Source organism: Sturnira hondurensis, unplaced genomic scaffold, assembly GCF_014824575.4.
Source record: "Sturnira hondurensis isolate 20B ecotype Veracruz unplaced genomic scaffold, ASM1482457v3 Scaffold0009087, whole genome shotgun sequence".
Classification (NCBI taxonomy): Eukaryota; Metazoa; Chordata; class Mammalia; order Chiroptera; family Phyllostomidae; genus Sturnira; species Sturnira hondurensis.
The window spans coordinates 909,510-931,705 of NW_028081718.1; the positions used below are offsets into that span (position 1 = coordinate 909,510).

Consider the following 22,196-nt stretch of genomic DNA (forward strand, 5'->3'; position numbering starts at 1 on the left):
AATTACAAATTAAAGTATATCAGAACTCATATAATCTCTAGAACATCTAAAAGCAGATGTTCTACTTTATAAAAGAAGTTTTTTATAAAAAAGAAGTTTTTGAACTATTGGTAATTAGCCCTATTTAATATGCTTAAAATACATGGGAAACTTTGTCAAATAGAGAAGTAATAAGTATGTTCTAATTGTATACACATATTTCTATTATTAAAGTACATGTTCTAGAGATTATATGAATTCTGATGTACTTTAATTTGTAACTTTAGTTATTGTCTTAAAATGTTGTTGCAGGAAAGCAAATTCCTTTGTCAATTGCATTAGACCCAACTCTGTAACCATATCATTTTAAGTTCTGTCATTTTAAAACAGTCATCATTTTACTCTGATGCATTTGGAAGAATATGTCTCAGGAGGGGTTCATGGACAAGACTCTGGCATGTTTCAGATTGCATATTCCTGAGGATAGATTTTCAGATCATACTTTGAATTGAGTGAAGATTGCTGGAGCTCTGTGATATGAATGGATTTATAGAGGTGCTTGCAGATATTCAGGATAAGCAAAAATTAACTATGGGACATAATAAACTGAAGATAATTGTGCTTTTGTAACTTTTTGTTGAAAATGTTGCTAATTTTTGATTTATTTGTTTTTCAGACATAAGAAAACTTTGTTTCTTAAAGCAATTTGGTAAAGTATACTTTTGTAAGCAGTACTGAGGCATTTATATTTTTCTCCCTTCCTGATCCCTCTGGGATTTGGAAGCTCTTAATGAGTGAATAGTATTCTTTCCATGGCAATATGTTTGTTTGCATGAATCCAATAGGAATCTGATTTCACAACAGGGTACATAAAACCAGTTTCCAATTGTGATTTTATTAACCAAGACTTTGCCTGGAATATCAGGCCTGCTGGAGGCAGGCCTGTACATTGGTTGTTACCAGAAAGCCTTGGGGAACTGAGGTTGGCTGTTGAAACCAATGAAAGCCCACTAGAGAAATGGCCTGGTACTGTATTTGGTGATGTGGTTCATGGCAGTCTGTCCAGGTAAGGAGTGAAGGTTGCTTTCCTGAAAAATGGCAAAGAGGAACCTTAAGAAATGATGGAAACCTCAAGAACTTGAGGAATGTAGGTACTCCCTGCAGGCCAAGCCTGCGGCAGGTGTGTGGGGGCTGACTGAAGCTCAGTCTAAATGTTCCCTGTGTAAGTTCCAGCAAAGTAGTCTTAAAGAGTCTATATGATCTATTGGTAGTCCTGTTGTGTTTATGCAGTAATCAGGCAGAATTGAAACTGGACTTAACAGCAAATGAGTTGCCCTTGATTTGACTTTTTGATAAAAATGAGGATGATTTTAGGGGAAAAAGTATGTTTCAATAAAATCTATTATACCCAATTATGGAAAGTAGACCAGTTATGGAAAGTAGACTCTAATTCAGTGAGCTGACTGCAAAACTTAATTTCTTAACTATGAACTAGACTGGGTCCTGAACTTAGCCAGTTTTCTTCACACTAGTGTTTCATTTTTCCTTCTTCCTTTGATGTGGAGTTATTGAGAATGGCTGATGCATCATCAATGTAGCAGAATTTACCTGAGCCCAGATGGTGTTACCAGAGACATTTAACCAACAGATGAAGAGGGTCGATCAGCTTGCCGCTGATTAGTTTCATGCCAGCAAAAGTCTTGCATTTGGGAGTCTTCTCATCTGCCAGTCCTGCAGACTCAGAAACTGGTTTATGATTTGAATTAACCTTGGTTCTTTCTCTTTTCATAGAATGTATATTATGACCTTGTTTACCTGGTTTCTCCATCAAATTCTTGAGGGTTGTCTTGTTGAATTGTGCAGAAGCAACACCTTCCAATGGGTGGTAATGCTGGCTGCTGAGAACTACCGCCAGCCTGTTGGGTCTGCACAGAGTTCCTGACTGGGGCCTCTGCGGGTTGGCCATGGTTGACTCACCCTGTGAAATAGACATGCTGGGAGTGGCTGCAGGGCTGGAAGGCTTCTGACACCCTCTTCAAACAGACAAGTGAGAAGGTGTTTTCCCTTGTGAGGAAGCAGGCTAACCACAACAAGCCATAGCTCACGTTAACCGTTTGGGATGGTGTGGGGAGGCTGTCAGCATGGCAGGTAGATGGATGACAGCTTGTACCCATACGTACTGAACACAGAAATGAGACTGCAAATGAAACTGCAACTTCTGGGGTGGATGCCTCCCACCCTGTACAAGAATATTACAATACTGACTGCCGCAGACAATTGGTGGTGTTCCCTCCTCCTGGGTCTCTTTAGCTTCTGTCTTGGGCTTATAGTCTTGGGGTGTAGCCTTTACACTCCTTGTGGATGAAATGTGCCAACACGCTCACAACACAGTTCTCCCACAGGGAGAATTAACGCGAAGAATCCGAGGCAGAAGAGCCAAGTGGGAGTGGAGAGTGGGGTCCTTTCTCCCTTCCGTAACTGAGGGCTAGTCAGAGAGTCAAGCATTGTTTTGGGAATGGATTGTAACTCCTTCCTCATCCCCTTTTGGGAGCAGCTTCTTGTCCTGTGACTGCTTCTTGACCTTTTCCATCTGCACCTACACTCTGCAGTAGTGTAGCTCTGGGCCACACGTAGGTTTGTGCAACCTGAACCCAAGCTGCCTTTGTCAGGAACTCTTTATGATGAGCCTCAGACTGGAGGAGGTGCGGTCTCGCACTGACCGGACGGCGGCCGTCTGTGCGCTCCCACGTAATATGAATAATAAACAGCGTGTTCATATCTCTTCGTCTTCCGGATATTCTTTTCGGAATATCAGGAATACTTAAGCAGCTCCTGGGTTTGGGTTTGGGGCTCCTGTACTACAACCTGCCTCGAACGAGGCCCTTAATTACCAAAGCGGCCCTTTTCCTAAAGCAGGTATAGCGGGCAGGGAGAGGTCGCTTCCCGGAAGTGGCCGCTTCGAGGTGCCCTCTGGGAAGTGTAGAGCTCGGCATGTTGGGAGTCGTAGTTCTCTTCCGGCCCGTGGCGTTGCTGGACTCGAAGGCCTTTTGGGGGCTCGTGATGCGGGCTCCGCTGGGGCGCCCCGCTTTGGCCTGCGAAACTCCCTCGCTTGTTTTGGCCTGCAAGACTCCCCAGCTTTTTCCGGCCTGCTGGGGTGTCAGAGTCCACTTCCGTGGGGCGTGTGCAGGGGGAGGGGGCTGGGCTGGGCACCTGGGACACGCCTGGTCGCTTGTCCGCCTCCTGAGCTCGGTGCTCTTCGGGCAGGGAGTTGGGGTGCCTGGGACAGCTGTGGGTGTGAGTCTTTTGTGGCTGTGTTTAGTGGGACTTCTAAGTGAAATAAACAGTAGCTAATGTCTATGGAGAACTTAGCTTTGCCGGACACTGTTCAAGCACCTTAGATTGGCGATTTTCACCCCGTGCAGTGCAAGAATTTTTAAAACATGCGACACCTGACTAGTCAGGGGCACTGACCTCTCTTTCCTTTTAGATGGTCAAATAAAAAAAGGTAGCCATCCGATGTGAATGAAATCAAAATTGTACCTACTTTTTGACAAGTCAGCAAAAAATATATATATTTTTGTATGCTGCAGAATTTTAGTAACTAGTTTATTTGTGCCATGAGATGAAAAAGGTTGAAAATTGCCGCCTTAGATGAATTGACTCATTTCATCCTCTAATTACACGTCGGTTGGCTGTACACGTCCCTCATTTTACAGATAAAGAAACTGAGGTAGAGCGGCTGTTACACGTCGGTTGGCTGTACACGTCCCTCATTTTACAGATAAAGAGACTGAGGTAGAGCGGCTGGGCTTTGGATTCTCTTTCAGCCTCTAATACTTAACCACTGTTGTTTCTTTGGCCAGGTCACCAAGCTTCCTAGTTCTCAGTCTCTGACACCTGTAAAATGGAGTAGTAATACTTAGTTTTTAGAGTTGTTTTGAGGACTACAAATAATACATGAGAAGCACTCAAGACTCCTGGCATGGAGCAGGTGTGCTAAATAGTATAGTATCTATAGTATCTATAGTATCTATGATTACTTGTAGGGCAGCTGCACTCACGCTGAGGTGTGCTATCTGAGGTTATACACTATACCCAGTCTGTTGAGCTCTCATGCCAGGTGCCATACCCCAAAAGCCTGCAAACTCAGGCAGCCAGTGCAGGCAGCTGTGGCCAACGCCCTTCTCTGATGCTTGTCTGGCTGCTCCAGGCACTCCCTTACCTGGCTTTTCCAAGCCAGGTTTAGGTATGAGAGGCAGAGGGCTGTGTGAGCTGTGGTTGCTATAAGAGGAGGTACCTATGGAATCTGTGTTTAGGAGGGCCCCAGAGCAACACTCTTGTCATTCATCTTGTGTGACAGCACATGTTTTAACCATGTTCCCTTGGGTGAAGTATGCTAAAGTAGATGCAGAGAGACAGACAGACAGACGTGGACAGTTTGCAGATTATGTTCTACTCATTGTTCTGAGGGAGAACACAGTCCTCCAGGCAGGCTGCTCAGGGGAAGCCCCTGGCTCCATCCTGAGGCAGAGAGAGAGGGAAATGTGGGCAGACACCTTCATTGTGGTTTCTTCTGGAAGGAAAGGGGTCAGCAGGACCCACAGGCTTAGGACTGGCTGGTGGTGTTTGAAAGCGGTGGCCTGGGAAGTTCACATCCTCTCTGACTGTTAGTGTGTAGTGGGTGAATCACAGTTCGATAATAGACCCTTGGTGGATGTTAAAGCATCAATTTAACAGAAGTGTCAGTTTAACAGAAATTAGAAGTATGGTTTATACAGAGAAAAGGGGTTGACAAATTGTCTTATGCTTCTCAGCTTGGTAAGCACACTTTTTTCCTCAGTTCACATCATTTCTGTGGAGTGGCTTTGTTGGGACCTGCTGGGCATTATGGTTGGCCGTAACTGCCTCTCTGCAAGCCACCCCTTGACTCCAGAATTCCTCATGATACCCTTTCCTTCTCCAGATCAACCCTGATAGCACTCCACTCTCCCTTGGCAGGAAACTAAGAAGGAAAGAATGGCCCTGGATTTTCTGCCTGCACAGGTGATGGTAAGTGAAGGTTGTCTTTTTCCTGAACTGCCTTCTGGATTCAGAGATGGTGGGCATGTTTCCATTCTCTGTTCAGGTAGTTTTCTTTACAGTGAGAACTGCGGAGAATCCAGAGCCTTGTAACTTTCCCCCCATATCCTGGACTTATCAAAGAGCTGCTGAGAAGTGTGCACCCTCTGTCTTGAGGTCACTTTTAACTCACCCACCACTTCATAGCCAAGGACTGGGCAGCACTGAACAGGAAGCGCTTGGTGAGGAGTACGGGCATTCAGCAGGCTTTGTCTTCTTGGATGGTGTGGTCTCACTTGAGGCAGAGACATGGAAGGGCCAAAAGTGCCTTCAACAAACTTTTATTGAGCAACAGCTATGTTCAGGGTACTATGCAGGACACTGGGGAATACAGCAAGAAGAGATGTTGTTTCTGTTTTCAAGAAGTTCATGGTGATGATTTTAGGAAGTGATTAAACATCCCAGAACAGGCAGAGGCAAGATCCCAGAGCAGATGCTGAAGGTCAGGATTGATTGGTGGGCATCCAGAAGGGCTTCCACTTGGCTTGGGCTTTGAGGCTGACCCTGGGGTGGGGGGCAGAGGGCTGGGCCTTGCCCAGGTGTCCTCCCTCTTTCTTAGGAGTTCTGTGTGAAGCTGTGACATTAAACTGTCCGCATGCCCTCTCAGCCACCTGACTCCTGCCTACATCTTCTCTGATTCTTTTCCCTTTTACTTCCCCTCCTTGGGCCCCTTTTTCTTTTCTTTTATGTTTTTTTAAAAGATTTCAATTATTGGACTTCCGCCAAGATGGAGGCATAAGTGGAAACACTGTGCCTTCTCCCACAACCAAGTTTGACTACAACACAAGTTTTGGAGAACTAGGACACACCCAAAGACCAGAAAATGGAATTATACGGAAGTCCAACAACTACGAACCGTTCAACGGGGACGGTAAGAGAGGCGGAACCAGCAGTGGAGCTGGGTCGGGCAGGACAGATCCCCCGACCTAGGCGCTAGGTGTGCGGGCAGCCCAAAGCCAGTTGGGGTGCGGGGCAGACTGACCAAGGTCACACATTCGCGCACAGTGAGACGGACCACGCAGGCCCCAGGGGGCGAACCCAGTGGTGGAGAGCTGACAGCGGTGGCACACTCGCGTTCAGTGGAACGAAACGCGTGGGACTGGTGACAGTGGTGGCTGAGGTGCCGGTGGGGGTCGTGGCAGCGGGCAGCAGAGAGAAGCCATTGTACCTCTTTGACCCCGCCCCCACATACAACGTCACAACCCAGCGACTGAGTTGCCCTGCTCTGGTGAAAACCTAGGGCTCCGATCCTGCTACTTAACAGGCACAAACAGCCCAAAAAATGGCGCAAGAGGAAGTCAAAGTCCCAGAGCCAATAACTCTAAGCGACCAACAGATTGCCAGCCTCTCAGAAGCCCAATTTAAGACACTATTTATCAGTATGCTCACAGAATTGGTAGATTACAGTCACAAATTAGAGGAACATATGAAGGCTAAACTAATTGAAATGAAGGGAGAGGTCCAGGAAACCAATAGCAATGGAAAGGAAACTGGGACTCAAATAAATGGAATGGACCAGAAGGAAGAATGAAACATCCAACCAGAAGGGAATGAAGAAATGAGAATTCAAAAAATGAGGAGAGGCTTAGGAACCTCCAGGACATCTTTAAATGTTCCAACATCCGAATTATAGGGGTACCAGAAGGGGGAAAGAAACAGCCACGAGTGGAACACTTATTTGAACAAATAATAAAGGAGAACTTCCCCAGTCTGGCAAAGGAAATAGACTTCCAGGAAATCCAGGAAGCTCAGAGAGTGCCAAAGAAGTTGGACCCAAGAAGGAACACACCAAGGCACATCATAAGTACATTAGCCAAGACCAAAATGAAGGAGAGAATCCTAGAAGCAGCAAGGGATAAGGGGACAGTCACCTACAAAGGAGTACCCATCAGACTGTCAGCGGATTTCTCAAAAGAGACTTTACAGGCAAGAAGGGGCTGGAAAGAAGTATTCCAAGTCATGAAATCCAAAGACCTACAGCCAAGATTGCTTTATCCAGCAAAACTTTCATTTAGAATGGAAGGACAGATAAAGTGCTTCTCAGACAAGGTCAAGTTCAAGGAGTTCATCATCAACAAGCCCTTATTATATGAAATGCTAAAGGGACTTATATAAGAAAAAGAAGATGAAAAATATGAACAGTGAAAGGACAGAAAACACACAGTTATTAACAACAACACCTAAAACAAAAGCAAACCAAGAGGACAGCCAGATCAGGAGTGGAACCACAGAAATGAAGAACACATGGAGGGTTAGAAACAGGGGGGTGGGAGGAGGAGAACGGGGGAGAAGGCACAGAAAATAGCATAGATGGTAGGTAGAAAATAGATAGGGGGGAGGGCAAGAATAGTGGGGGAAATATAGAATCTAAAGAACTTGAGACACGTGGTTATAAACTAAGGAGGGGAGAATGGTGGGGGAGGGAGTGTGTGGGTGGAGGGGAATGAAGGGGGGGAATAGAACAACTGTCATGGTATAATCAATAAAATATATTAAAAAAGATTTCAATTATTTATCTTTAGAGAGAAAGGGAAGGAGAGAAGGAGAGAAATATCAGTGTATGATTGCCTCTCGTTTGTCCCCTGCTGGGAACTGGCCTGCAACCCAGGCATGTGCCCTGACTGGGAATCGATATTTTATGTTAAATATGTCTTATTGATTATGCTATTACAGTTGTCCCATTTTCCCCCCTCCACCCGACACACCCCCTCCCATCCACATTCCCCCCCACCCCTTTAGTTCATGTCCATGGGTCGTACATATAAGTTCTTTGGCTTCTACATTTCCTATACTATTTTTAACCTCCCCCTGTCTATTTTCTACCTACCATTTATGTTACTTATTCTCTGTACCTTTCCCTGTCTCTCCCCCTCACAGGCCCCCACTGTTAACAATCCATGTGATCTCCATTTTTGTGATTCTGTTCCTGTTTTAGTTGTTGTCCTAGTTTGTCTTTTTTTTTTAGGTTTGGTAGTTAATAGCTGTGAGTTTGTTGTCATTTTACTCTTCATATTTTTTATCTTCTTTTTCTTAGATAAGTCTCTTTAACATTTCATATAATAAGCGTTGGGTGATGATGAACTCCTTTAACTTGACCTTATTTGGGAAGCACTTCATCTGCCCTTCCATTCTAAATGATAGCTTTGCTGGATAGAGTAATCTTGGATGTAGGGTCTTGCCTTTCATGACTTAGAATGCTTCTTTCCAGCCCCTTCTTACCTGCAAGGTCTCTTTTGAGAAATCAGCTGACAGTCTAATGGGAGCCCCTTTGTAGGTAACTCTCTCCTTTTCTCTTGCTGCTTCTAAGATTCTCTCCTTATCTTTAATCTTGGCTAATGTGATTATGATGTGCCTTAGTGTGTTTCTCCTTGGGACCAACTTCTTTGGGACTCTCTGAGCTTCCTGGACTTCCTGAAAGTGTATTTCCTTTGCTAGATTGGGGAAGTTCGCCTTCATTATTTTTTAAAATAAGTTTTCAATTTCTTGCTCTTCCTCCTCTTCTTCTGACATATCTATGATTCTGAAGTTGGAACATTTAAAGTTGTCCCAGAGATTCTTAAGCTTCTCCTCATTTTTTTGAATTTTTGTTTCTTTATTTTGTTCTGGTTTAATGTTTCTTCCTTCTGCTCCAAACTGTTGATTTGAGTCCTGGTTTCCTTCCTGTCACTGTTGGTTCTCTGTAGATTTTTATTTATTTCATATAATGCAACCTTCATTTCTGCTTGGGTCTTCTTTATGCTGCTGAAGTACCCAGTGAGTTCCTGGAGCATCCTAATAACCAGTGTTTTGAGTTGTGTATCTGATAGGTTGGCTATCTCTTTGTTGCTTAGTTGTATTTTGAATCTGGGAATTTGAACTGTTCTTTCATTTGAGCCATTTTTTTTTTGTCTTGGTGCGCCTGTTAAGTATAAGGGGGGGAGCCTTAGGTGTTCAGCAGGGCGGTGTAATCCATGTCACTGAGTTGTGATGCTGTATGTGGAAGAGGGGTCTGAGAGGGAACTGTGCAGCTTGCTCCGCTCTCTGCTGGTTTTTAGTCACTTCCTCTGTTACTCACAAGCAAATTGGGCCCTTCTGGTGCTGATTCCTGGGTGGGCGGGCCTGAGTACATTCTAAGGCCCTGTGGGTCTCTCCAGTGAACTCTCCTGTGAAACTCTCCTGGGGGTTTTTCCCACTGCTGCCTCAACCCCCATAGATGTTTTCTGTCAGAGGCTTTGAGGCTTTATTTCCCCGCGCTGGAACCCTGGGTTGCACAGTCTGACTTGCTCCCTAGTTGTTCCTCCTGGTTTATCTGAACACAAATGTGGGACTGCCCAGTCTGACAGCCACTGCTTTGCCTGGTCCACCAGCTGCCACCTTGCTGAGAGTCCTTTCCACCTGGCTGCCCATGTCTGCTGCCCCTCCTACTGGTCTGAATGAATGCTTCTTCTTTAACTCCTTGGTTGTTCAACTTCCATCAGTTTGATTTTCTGTCAGTTCTGGTTGTTTTTTGTTTTTTAAAGTTGTTGTTGTCCTTCTTTTGGTTGTATGAGGAGGCATAGCGTGTCTACTACATCTCCATCTTGGCTGGAAGTCTGGGTCCCTTTTTCTTTTTTCTTTTTAAGATTTTATTTATTTATTTTTAGAAAGGAAGGGAAGGAGAGGAGAGAAACATCAATGTATGGTTGCCTCTTGTGAGTCCCCCGCTGGGAACTGGCCTGCAACCCAGGCATGTGTCCTGACTGGGAATCGAACTGTGATTGTGTGGTTCACAGGTGGGCCTCTTTTTCTTGATGCTTTCACTTTGAGATTGATTTCATGACATTAGTCCTCACATTTCTGAAAATCTTTTTTGAAACTCTGTCCTCATTCCTGAACTTTTCCCTAGAGAGCCTGTCTGTCATTTCAGACCCTTGGTGAATATTTCCACTTGCAAGTCCCACCTGTCTGCTAACACCAGCCCCCTTCCTTTCACTGCCTTCTCTGGTCTGCCATACCCAAAGCCTCTGTGAGTCACTGGCTGCTTTTGCAAAAAGTGGTGATAGCTCATAGCTTAAAAATGTGGATGCTCGGACTTTTTTCATAAGTTCACGTCCAAGCTATGGATATGACCCTGGGGAAGTTGTTTTATCTCTTGGTGCCTCAGTTCCTCATTTGTAAGTGGGGTTAATAATGTACATACTTCATTTAATCCTTACAAGAGGACTGTTCATATTTATATTTTTCAGTTGAGGAAATTGAGGCACAGAGAAGCAAATAACATGACCAGGTTACACAGCTGGCATTTGAACCCAGACAAGACAGTCTTTATACTTAGCATATGTAAAGTGCTGAGAACAGTGCACGGTGGTACTAAATCTCAGTGAATGGTAGCTGTCACTGCCATTGGTATCAGTAGCAGTAGTGTTATTTTAGCACCTGCCAAGTTTGGTATGTCTCTTTTCACTAGGCTAGACTGTCCCTAGACTTTAACTAGAAGAAGATGGCTGTGTTCAGGGAACCAAAATGCAGTGCAAAACAGTACTTAGCTTTTACTTGGTCAACCCTCTGCCCAGAAGTAGGGCTTGTCAATCTGGGCTTCCCACACCCCAGAGCTGCAGAGGCTGACTTGATTTTAGCTGAGGGAAGCTGTAGGGGAGTGTCTTTGCAACTTAGAGCCAGTTTTTGTGGACTACTAATTCAGTGTCTAACTGGATTTTAAGTCTTATGGACCTGAGGTGTTCCATTTGAAGCAGTTCAATGATAATATCCAATCTTAACTTCTTTCTTTATCCAGGGTACTGAGAAGCAAATTTTTTTCCTGCTATCTGTTAGAAAAATCAAACAGGAAATAATTACAATTTTTTGAAAAAATAGGCTCTTCGCTGATTTTACAAACATTCATTGGTCTATTTGTTTTCTTGTAATACGTAATTTATCTTATGGGAAAAAGATACATGGAAGTTGATATTGATTGCTTAATAATCATATTGGTTAATTATATCTTTTTAGGCAGTGAATTAGTACTTGTTTTTGGTATTGTCACTTTAAAAAGTTTTTATTTCTTAGGAAGAGTTTTATATTTAGAGAAAAATTGCAAAGATAACACCATAGTCACCAGTTTCCCCTATTATTGCTCTGGCTGGGTGGCTCAGTTGCTTGGAGCATTGTCCTGTACACCAAAAGCTTGCAGGTCCCATCCCTGGTTGGGGTGCAGATGAGAAGTAACTGATTGATGTTTCTCTCTCACATAGATGTTTTTCTTTCTCTCCCCTTTTCTTTTTCTAAAATCAATAAACATATCCTCCATTGAAGATTAAAAATAAATATCTGAAACAAATGAAAAAATCACTGAGTATGCTAAGCTTTCAGGACTAAACATAAGGAAATGTCAGTGAAACTTATAGTAGATCAATAGACATTATCCTATCTGAAGAACAAGGGTGAAAAAAAGCTTCAGCTATGAGTAAAACAATGTTAAAGTTCTAATATACATGTTATTAGAGTTCAAGGAGAACAGACAAAGCATGGGGCAAAATACATGGAAAGGAAATAATGGCCAAAATATTCTCAAATTTGGTAAAAAACAAACAACCAAACATCCTACATTTACAGGTTTATGACACTCACTGAACCTCAAGGAGAATAAATACAAAGAAAACCACAGCGTAGCACATCACCGACCGATGCTGTGTGATAAAAATATAATGTGAAACATGCATGCAAGTCACATGCATAGTTTAAAGCTTTCTAGTAGTCATGTAAAAAATAAACAGAAACAGAAAAGTTAATAGTATATTTTATTTTACCCAGTATATCTAAAATGTTATTTTGAACATATACTTAATATGAAATTATTGAGCTATCATGCGTATATATGTGTATTTTCCTAGTAAATCATCTGATCCATATTTTACACATAATCACTCATCAGAATTCAGACTAGCCACATTTCAAGTATCAGTAATCATTTGTGGCTTGTGCCCACCATATTGGGCAGAACAGTCTTAGACTAGTCACTCAAAACTCAAGACTGAAAGCAGACAGAAGAAAGAAAATCACATCACCGACAGTGAATCTATATTTGAATGTCCATTGGCTTCTCATCAGAAATAATAGTGATGAGAAAACAATGACCAGAATTCAATAGCCATGGAAAATACTCTTCAAGAATGAAGGTAAAATAAAGACCACTTTCAGATAAAATAAAATGAAGCCAATTATCTTCAGTGTGCCTGTTCAACAAGACTTGCCAAAGGAAGTTCTTCAAGCTAAAAGAAAATAATGCCCAATGGGAACTCTAATCTTAGGAAGGAAATGAAGAACATTAGAAATGGTGGCTATCTGAATAACTGGAAAAATACTTTTTCTTCTCAGTTTCTTTGAAAGGCATGATTTTTTAAAGCAAAAATATGGTATTGCATTGGGAGTTTGCAATGCATGGGGCTGTAATGCATGCGATAACTGTGGCTATAGGTTCATTTATATCTGGACTGGAAAAGCCCTCCTCTGTCTTGGGGGTGCCTGGGTGCCTTTTTTGACTCTTGGCCAAGGCAAGAGCAGTGACAATACTATTTAAGATATAAATGATGCTGGCAGCCTCTGAGGCTGTCTTCTTCACTGATGGCTTGTAGCTGACCTACATGGTTTGACAAGCCTTGCTTGATACATGCAAGCCCCCACTGAGATTTTTTCCTTTGAGCTCTCTCAAGTCTCAATTCCTAATACTGATCTGGACACAGCATAGTCTGCATGGGCAGTTAAAGGGTGCTGTGCTTGGAGTGTCTCCTCCCTCCATGGCTCCCTTGCATGCTCTCTGCCCTGCTACACCCTCCACCCTGCTGCACTGTGCCTTTGCCTTCCCTGAGCATGCTCAGTGAGCCCTGCTGGCTGCCTGGACTGGGAGGTGTAACTAGAGCATGAAGGGGGGTTCTTGCATTCTGTGTGAAACCACATTCTGGCTCTAAAAAGACTACAAAGAGCTAAGAGTGCATATTATAAGTCACAGAAACCACTAAAAGAGGCATAACTAAAAAGTTTAATTTATGCCTACATAAATTAAAATGGAAACTAAAAATACTCAAAACAAGTGTACACACACACTGTAAAAAAAAATGGAAGCATATGAAGTAATGAGTGAAACATTGCTTTTCTGCCCTTTGTGCAAATATCAGAGATTCCTCAGGGTGGACAGCTTGTTGAATTCTTCAGATATTTGTGTCTGCGTATATGTATATACAGATAAAGAATTTTTTAACAACAGTAGAGTGTTGTGCAGCTTGCTTTTTCATATGAATCCAACAATATGTCAAGGTCAAATTCTGATTTCAGACATACAAATCTACTTTATTCTATTAAATGGCCACATAACATTTAATGGAATAAATGTGCATAGTTTGCTTATCCATTCCCTTATTGATGATGACTCTTCAATTTTCACCATTTTCTGTAATTTTCACCATTGTATTAGTTTCTTATGGCTATTGGAACAAATTAACACAAACTCAGTGGCTTAAAACAACATAATTTGATTATCTTACAGTTCTGGAGGCCAGAGGTCTGACATCAGTTTCTTCAGGCTCCCGTCAGGCTCTCAGCAGGACAGGTTCTCTCTGGAGTCTCAAGGGCATCTGCTGCTTGGCCTGGTGTTCGCCGTCCCATGAGTGCCTGGGCTCCTTGGCTTGTGGCCCTTGCTGCGTCTGTAAATGGCTTCATTCCCATCTCTGCCTCTGTACTCACGTTGCCTCCTCCTCTTCTCACTCTAGCTCTCATGGGTCTTTCTTACAGGGACCATTGTGATTACATTGGACCCATCTGGATAATAATTCAGGATACTCTTCGCATCTCAAAATTGGTAATTTAAACAGCTCTTCCAAGGCCCTTTGTCATGTATATAACGTTCACAGGTTCATGACTCAGCCTGTCACAGCCATGAACTTAGAAGTGATGTTTCACTGAACATCCTTGAATAAATATCTTTGTGTAGTTGTGATTATTTCTTGTAGTAGAATTCTAGAAGTAGACTTGCAAGGTCAGACTAATGTGCTTATCACATTTTGATGGATTCTCAACGAAATACCCACCAAAAGCATCTTACAGGTTTCCACCCCCTTCAGCTCTTTCCTACAAGGGCTGCTATCTGCTCCATTTCTCTGCTTTCTCACACTTGGGGGTTTCAACTGGAGTTCTCTAGGAAGAACTTACTTTTTCAACAGTTTCCTCTTGTACCTTTAGTGTCTGGCGCAGTCCTTTGTTTCGTTTTTTGTTTTTAAAATTTTTTCATAGTCAATGGAAACCCATCAGACAACATAGGGATCTGTTTCCTTGAATTGAGGTTTGAGCTCCCCACTTCATAACAGCATTTTGGGAAGATTACTGAACCTTTCTGAACTATTTCTTCACCTGGAAAATCCTTTAATCATGTAGCTTTCTCATAGGATTGCTGTGAAACTAGATACTCTATACAAAGTTCCCATCATAGTCCCCAACATATAAATGTTTAATAATTATAAATATTAAGTGGCATTCTTTTTATTATGTCTCTGGTTCCTTTGTTTCTGTTCTGCTGAACGTGCTTTCCCCAGTTTCCCAGCATCACTCTAAAGATATTCTGATTTTTCTTTAATTTGGGTTAGAGTGGGAGGGAGGAAGTCAATACATGTGCTCAGTTACTTTGACAGATCTGGGCTGGATGCAACTCCCTGCTGGCAGGGACTCTGCCTCCCCACTGCTAATTCGCCTTTGTACCCCCTGGGCCCTCAGCACATACTTGTTTCATAGATGGTGGATGGCTCCAAAGTAACCCACGGGGCTGGTGTGAGACCTTAGAATCCTGTGAGTTGTCAGCTCCTAGCCCAGTGTCAGCTTCTTATAGAGTCTGTCCGTGGGGGAGCTGGTCCTGGGCGAGCAGAAGTGCTTTGCTGTTACAGGAGTCTGTGACACTTGGGGATGTGACCGTGCTCTTCAGCCGGGATGACTGGCTGTGCCTGGACTCTGCACAGAGAACTTTGTACCAGGAGGTGATGCTGGAGAATACCACAGCCTGGTGTCCCTGGGTAAGGCTGGACCTTCGTCCTGGTCTCACTGGGTGAGGCCCTGCCTAGTCTTGGGCTCTCTGAGGAAGGAGGTTTTCCCTGGTGAAGAACCTGCTGTGGGAGAACTTAGGGCTCCCAGATTGGTTTCAGAGTCAGCAGTTTTCCACCCCACCGTGCCCTTGGGAAAGGAGGCTCTCTCAGCGTTGGCATCATATGCTTTTGTTGTGATGCCCTTCATGCTATTCTTCTCTCCTTCCTGTGCTTTCCTTCTACTCTTCCTTCCAACCTAGGTTTCCTCCTACTCTATGATAGATTCTGGAAAACACTGGACTCCTGTCTTAGAGGCGATGGGCCAGGCCCTGTACTGTTTCTGAGCTGAGACCCACCTTCTGCCCCACTCAGACAGCTCCAGTCCCCTGGCCGTGCTGTGCTGCTTGCTCCACCCCCAGCTTCTTCCTGGGTGTGAGGTCTGGGCTTACTCATCATGCCCTTTGTTCAGATCTATCTCCTTCCTCCTGAGCAGGGATCCTGTGTTCGGTGCCAGAGGTGATGTGCTTGTTGCAGCAAGGAAAAGATCCCTGCATAGTGGTAAGAGTAATTCCTCCAGACACCTGTCTTGGTGAGCGAATGGGTGTCCTCCTACCTGAGCAGGTCAGGGGAGACAGGGCTCTGGCAACACTTGGAAACAGAGCCCTGGCTGAGCTGGGCAGGGCCATCAGGAAGGGCCTTGTCTTGACATTTTGTCATCTGTTCTTCACCCCTGTCCCTTGCTTGCCTCACTCACTTCTACATCTTTGGCCTTTTGCTCTTCATAGTTTTCTTTCACATTTACGTGGATTCCTATCTGACAGATTTTAAATACTTTATACCTTCTGCTGCCTTCCATATTTTTAGTTCATCATTTTCTTTCACAACTTTCAACAACTGCATATTTCAAAGTACCGTCAATGCCCCTCTGTCGCTGGCTTCTCGAGGTTTCCCTGTTGTGTTTTGGAGACCAGTGATCATCTCTCATTCTTATGTTCACACAGTTGCCATGAGTACAGTCACTGCAGGCTTGCAGTCCAGGGGTTGGCCCACTTTTGCTATAAGGGGCTGGATAGCAGGTATTTTGGTTTTGGGGTCCTGTGGTCTTTGGTGCAGCCACTTGACCCTGCCATTGTAGCGCAAAAACAGCCAGAGGCAAGCGCCCCAGGGATGTGGAGTTTGCCACTGAGGTCCTAGCCCAGCCTACTGTAGTGGGTCTTTGTCACAACACTGTGGGTTGCTGGAGTCACAGGGTCACTTACAGGTGATCAAATTTAGACACTTAATTTTTTACCTGAATAAACAGCATTATAGATTTTATTTTTTATTTCTTTATTTTAAAAAAGGTTTTATTCGTTTATTTATTTTAGAGAGAGGGAAGAGAAGGAGAGAAACATTGATGTGTGAGACAAACATCAATCAGTTGCCTCTCACAATCCAAACATGTGCCCTGACCGGGAATTGAAAGGGTGACTTTTTGCTTTGTGAGATGACGACCAACCCACTGAGCGACACCAGTCAGGTCTAGAGATTTTAACATACTTCGATCACAGAGCTGAAAAGCTGAATGCAGTGATATAAATCTGTGTCACCAATGTCATTTCTATTCACCATGTGACATAGATTTGTAATATTTTGCTTCTGTCTTTGTGGCTGGACCTTAAATCTATGACTCTTGCCTTCACTGACATCAGTTTTTATTTTTATTTTTGCTCACTTTCTCTACAGATCTTTTCATCTCTATTAAAATACAGTTTTCTTCCAGCAAATAGTAGGTAGTGCAGATAGCATATAGACTGTGGTTTTAATTTAGACATTTCTGATTTCAGCTTACCCCACCTACCACTAACAAACCTAGCAAATTATGGGAACAGTACTCAGTCTGGCTGAGCCTTGTGTTTTTTAACCACTGTCCATGCCACCAGCAGAGTGATATTTTTGAAATGTAGGTGTTAATCCCAGATCTCAAGAGACTTCATTGTTTCCCCATTATCGATGGAGTAAAGCCCTAATGTGACATCAAACCTACTTTATAGTATTTCTCTGTGTTCCTTCCAGTCCCATTAGTGGCCAGTTTAACGTCATCTCCATGTGCTAGGTGAGGCTGCCTGCTCACTAACATTTGTGGGTTATTCCTTCATCTTGAATTGCCTCTTCCATCTTGCCTGCTGCAAAACTACTTATCCTTTAAGATCCACATGTCTGCTCAAAACGCCACCTTTCATTTGTAGCTTTGCTTTATCTTTTCTGCTTTCTAGTCAGCATTCATTTTCATCCATTTGCATTGATGTAGCACTCTCTACAAACTGTGAACATATCCATTATGGTATTTATTATAATGAATTATCATTATTATTTGTTTTCCTAATTATATTGCACATATTGAAGGAATGCTGTGCCTCTAGTATCTAATGGATTGCATTTAGTTAATTTTTAAATCTAATTGAATTGTCTTCATGATCAGCTTAATGCCAGTGAGGCCCAAAATCCAGTTCTCTGTGCAGCCAGAGTCCTGAAGCTGTCATTCCTCTGATGCGCGCTGACTACAAGTTTTTCTTACCATTTCCTGCCTGAAAACCTGCAACACCTTCTGTTATCTGTATTACTGTTCTTGATTCCTCGGCCAGGTTTTCCAGAACTCTGTGTGTGTCCTTATCCAGCTTAACAACATTCTATACTTATTCTGAACAGGATTTCTTCTTCAACATGTCTTCCCTGAATAATGACTTCCCTTAAAGATGGCTTTGGGCCTTCTTTCTGGCATACAGAATTCTCTTTTTCTGTTGAACTCCATCACATCTTTATTGTCCAGCTTCCTTCATAAAACCATTCTTTACTAATGAAGCTGATGTTGGTATCTTCTTTCTGAGCCTCACACCTGCATCATACGGTGAGGCATCTCACATCCTGAAGCAATGAACTATTACTCTTTGGTCATTTAGTTCATATTCTCATTGCTGATTATTCAATATTTGTTCAATAAATGACTCATTGAGTCTCAGGTGTCCAGGATAAGAGGAAAGAATCTCCCTTTAAAATAAGTTTCCCAACTGACACTGCCTATTTCTTTTTCTGTCACGTAAGACATTTTGATTGCATCCTTGTCTTGTGCACAAGGATTAACAAAAAACAATAAGATATAGTTACTGTTCTCCTTGAACAAATACTGAATTATTTTTTACAAACTTTATATATGCAAGTGATAGAATGTATAAATAAAATATGTTTTGAAAGTCTAAGAAAGATATGGTAAATCTAGGCTTAAATAATTAAGTTTCTTTAGAGAATGGGATCAGAATAGTAGGGTAAGTTTATGGCTATGGAAGGCCACATCATGGCGAAGGATAAACAGGGGGATGTAACCCCAGTTGATCCTTGAAAATCCAAACTGCTAAGTTTCCCAAAGATATCCTTAACTAAGACAAATCTGTATTTCTACAGATGTATGGCCTATATTTCTTGTTCCTCTTACTATTTAATTTCAATAAATTGGTTGGACTTTTAAAACTTATATTATCCAATTATATTTTACTTAAGTTCTGTAGTTTATTTAAGTATACAGTTACCTAATTATAGTGATCTAATTTAATTGTTTTCAGTTATGGATTGACTAAAGAAAGCCAGGTTTTAATGTACAACTCCTTAGAATCAGCTGAAGCTAAATCTGTTCAATTACAACCAGATCTGGGGGCTTGGACATATTTCAGAACATCAGGACATGTTGACTTAACATTTCTTGCAGACTTCCATTAGTTTCAAAAGATTCCTACAAAGAGAGTTCAACCATCTGGTTGCAGTTTATTCGAGTAAATGAATATGTCTATTTCTTTTCCTGATCAAATAGAAAGGGGGAAGGATAGTATGAAAAAAGTATTATTTTTCCAATTACAAGGGATAGATTATTGCACATGAGTGATGTAGTCCATATTTTTCTTTTCTTTATAATTAGCATCTTGAACTTAGATCAGATGGCATCCACACAATCATGCTTCAGGGCTGTTGTAAATTTAAAACCTAAACTTTCTCTTTTAATAGACTGTTTTCTTTTCATAGCCTGGTATGAAAGCATTTACATACAAAATCACAAAACTTAAGAAAAATATTGCAAATATTTTAAAATTATTGTGTATAGAGTTTCAGTGAAAGCATGGGGGGGGGTGTAAAAAAGCGCAACATGCGAAAGCAACATAGAAAGGAGAAAGTAAAGACAAGTGATGTGCCTCTTGCTTAGTGTGCTCAGAGTAGAAAGTAAAGATAAACTGAAGTATCCCATAGTATTCATTGTGAGCTTGTCATTTTCTGTATCCTCATACCTTCTGCTCAACCAGTTGTGTCTATCTTTACTTCTCTCAGATTGTGATCTCTTCATTTTCATGTCTAGTGTATTCTCCCATACCACTCCTTAACCTATTAACCTCCCTTTCCATTCCATCCTGTTTTTCTCCAGATTCAAGTCCATATTAAGATCGGATGGTATCAAACCTCTTTGATATGTATTATTGCTGATGTTGGTGTCCCACTGGTGCATGCTAATCTCTTCCAGCAGAGGAGGCATTAATTCTTCTAATTCATTCCAGATTTCAAGAGTTGGCCTGAAGTAGAAGAATTGCCTCCCAGACAGGACATTTTTGTAAAATAAACATCTCAGGGAATAATAAAAAAATCCACTAAGTTTGGTCATTGGGGCATCAAGTTCGAAGAAGCTTTGTCATTTTAGAGCAGAGCAGAACAAGAACAACAGAAGAAACCTTTCAGGTAAATGGTAGCCTCACACAAGAAAACCATCTGTGGTGATGGAAACCATGTAAGTCTTGAATTAGAGAAAAGCTTATTTACAAATACAGTTCTTGTTGCACAACAGAGGTCTGTTAGAGAAAGGACACCTAATATATATTGTACTTTTGGGAAAGATTTGAAACAGGATTTTGATCTAATGAAATGCATACAAATTTATTCTGGAGAAAAACCTCATGTTTGTAATGCTTGTGGGAAAAGCTTCAGTCAAAGTCTTCATCTTATTGAGCACCAGAGAATTCATAGTGGTGAGCAACCCAACAAATGTAATGAGTGTGGGAAAAATTTCAGCCATAGATCATCCCTTCTTGTCCATCAGAGAATTCATACTGGAGAGAAACCTTACAAATGTAATGAGTGTGGGGAAGCATTTAGCAGCAGTTCAACTCTTATCAAACATCTGAGAGTGCACACTGGAGAGAAACCCTATCAATGTAAGGAGCATGGTAAAGCCTTTAGCAAGCATTCAACCCTTAATCTACATCAGAAAATTCATACTGGAGAGAAACTCTATAAATGTAGTGAATATGAAAAGCCATTCAGCTGTAGAGGAAAACTTTATATACATCAAAGAATCCATACAGGTGAGAAACCCTGTAAATGATATGAATGTGGGAAAGGCTACAGCAAGCTCACTTACCTGGCTAAACATCAGAGGCCTCATACTGGGGAAAAACTGTGTAAATGTTTGGAATGTGGGAGAACTTTTACCTGCATCTCAAGTCTTCTTGAACATCAGCAGATTCATACTGGATAGAAACCCTGTCGTTGTAATGAATGTAGGAAAACCTTCAACCAGTATTTGTCCTTTAATGAACATCGTAAGAATCACACTGGGGAGAAACTTTATATATGTGGAGAATGTGGAAAAGTCTTTGGATGCATATCCAACCTTTATAGACATCAGAGAACTCACACTGGAGAGAAACCCTATCAGTGTGGACAGTGTGGGAAATCTTTCAGCAATCCTAACTGAACATGAGAGAATTCATACCAGAGAGAAACTCTATAATGTGTGGAATGTGGGAAAGCCTACAGCTACAGATCAAACCTCTGTAGACACAAAAAAATTCATACTAAAGAAAAAGTCTAAATGGAAGGAATATGGGATCAGAGATTTCTTAGAGGAGATAAGCCCTGTGAAGTTTAATTTGTCTTTCAAATAATTCAAGACTTCTCATTGGAAAATAATGAGGAGAATAATAAATAAGTCACAGCCTCCTGATAGAGTCTTTTTACTTCTCCAGGAGAAAAAAAATACCAGTTACTACTAAGCAATGATAAAACTGATCAATGGAACTATGAAGAGCACTGACTTGTCAAATTTTATAAGAAACATTGAATTCTAGGTTTCAAAGACAAAAGTTTTTAAATTCATAAAAAATGTAAAAGCCAAACTTAAAAAAAACATGAAAATAATGGAATACAAACTTTGTTTCTTTCTTTAGACTTTACTCCCTTTTTAAGAGTAAGCTTCTACATGAATTTTCTTATAAAAATAGTCATTTAGTTATTAATGTGAATAGTATGGGACCTTATTTTTCTAAGACATAAACATAAGATGTCTCCCTAGACATATGTCTCCCGAGACATAGGATGTGTTTGTTCTTTATCATGAAGAGAAAGTAAAGCTAAAAATAAGTTCTTTATATTCATATTTCCACATGTAAATAATGAACTGCTTTACCAGCAAGTTATATACACAGACACACAGACACAGACACAGACACACACACACACACACACACACACACACACACACACTGAACACAGCCTCTTACAATGCCAGTGGTATATGATACAGCTGGGTTCCTAGAACACTCACCTAGCGGGGAAGCCTGTACTACAAGGGGCCCACCCTCCAGAAGATAATCCCATTTTGGGGCGTCTCCCCTTGTGTGTGTGTGTGTGTGTGTGTTCTGTTCAGAAGGCAGCCAGCCAGCTGTGTAACATGAAAAATAGAGACTTACTGAAGGGGATACAAGAAACATTGTACATGGGACAATGGTGCCTCAGTCCCCTTTAAAGTAGGCACTTTGGGACCTCACACAGTTCTCCCAGTTGCCATCAGCTGCCCTGGCATATTCTTCTGAATCTCACTGACAGAAATCTCTTCCCTTTCAAAAGTGATTTAAAAAATTAGAAACAAATTAAATACCCAATAAAGGAAAACAGATGAATATAACATAGGATGTTTTTATAATACAATGTTTTTATAATAAATGGTCTATAGCAATAAAAATAGATTTGAACAACAACAACAACAAAAAGTGATTTTACTTTTGGAAA

At 41.8% G+C, this 22,196-nt stretch overlaps 1 long non-coding RNA gene across 1 annotated transcript; it reads left to right on the forward strand.

The window, feature by feature from the left end:
- The first annotated feature begins 4,854 nt into the window (after nt 1-4,854).
- Nucleotides 4,855-16,442, forward strand: LOC118994087 (uncharacterized). The gene is made up of 3 exons (XR_005067990.1): nt 4,855-5,028; nt 14,982-15,107; nt 15,610-16,442. It is a non-coding gene; the product is annotated as an uncharacterized LOC118994087 (long non-coding RNA).
- Nucleotides 16,443-22,196: the final 5,754 nt, after the last annotated feature.